Genomic DNA, 551 nt, shown 5'->3' on the forward strand with positions numbered 1-551 from the left:
TTTCTACATTTTGTGGGCGATGTTTTGTACATTCGTTTGTATTCGTTTGTGGGCGATTTGTACTATTTTGTGGTGAATGCATACATTAGCGGGCGTTTGTACATAATAATATGTGGGCATTTCTTGTATTGTGGGTTCAACAAGCATCAACGAATGACTTTACAAAGCCCAAGGCCGAGGATAGGATGTGATAAAATCTATACACCTGTCATGTGCTGTGCATGCGAACGCTCTAAAGCGTTTGTTTTCAACCAGCATGTGCAACACGCGCCTTGTGCTCATTGGTGCGTACATCGACATCGAGCGCCGCATGTTTATGTTGTTTTTTTGTTTTTGTTGTTACAATCGATCGCTCGGATCGTGCGCGGATTATAATGAGAGCACAAGAAGTGCTAGCAGAACAACTTGGTGACAGGATCGACGCGACGTACGCGAGGGCGCGGCGGAGAGCGCGGATTGATTGTAGCTTTAGTTATGCAGTGCGATCTTCGCGGCGCTCTATCATCTTTGGTTGTGATGTAATCAGATGCGTGTGTGTGTGTGTAGAACAG

The sequence above is a fragment of the Diadema setosum genome, chromosome 16 (genome assembly GCF_964275005.1).
Source record: "Diadema setosum chromosome 16, eeDiaSeto1, whole genome shotgun sequence".
Classification (NCBI taxonomy): domain Eukaryota; kingdom Metazoa; phylum Echinodermata; class Echinoidea; order Diadematoida; family Diadematidae; genus Diadema; species Diadema setosum.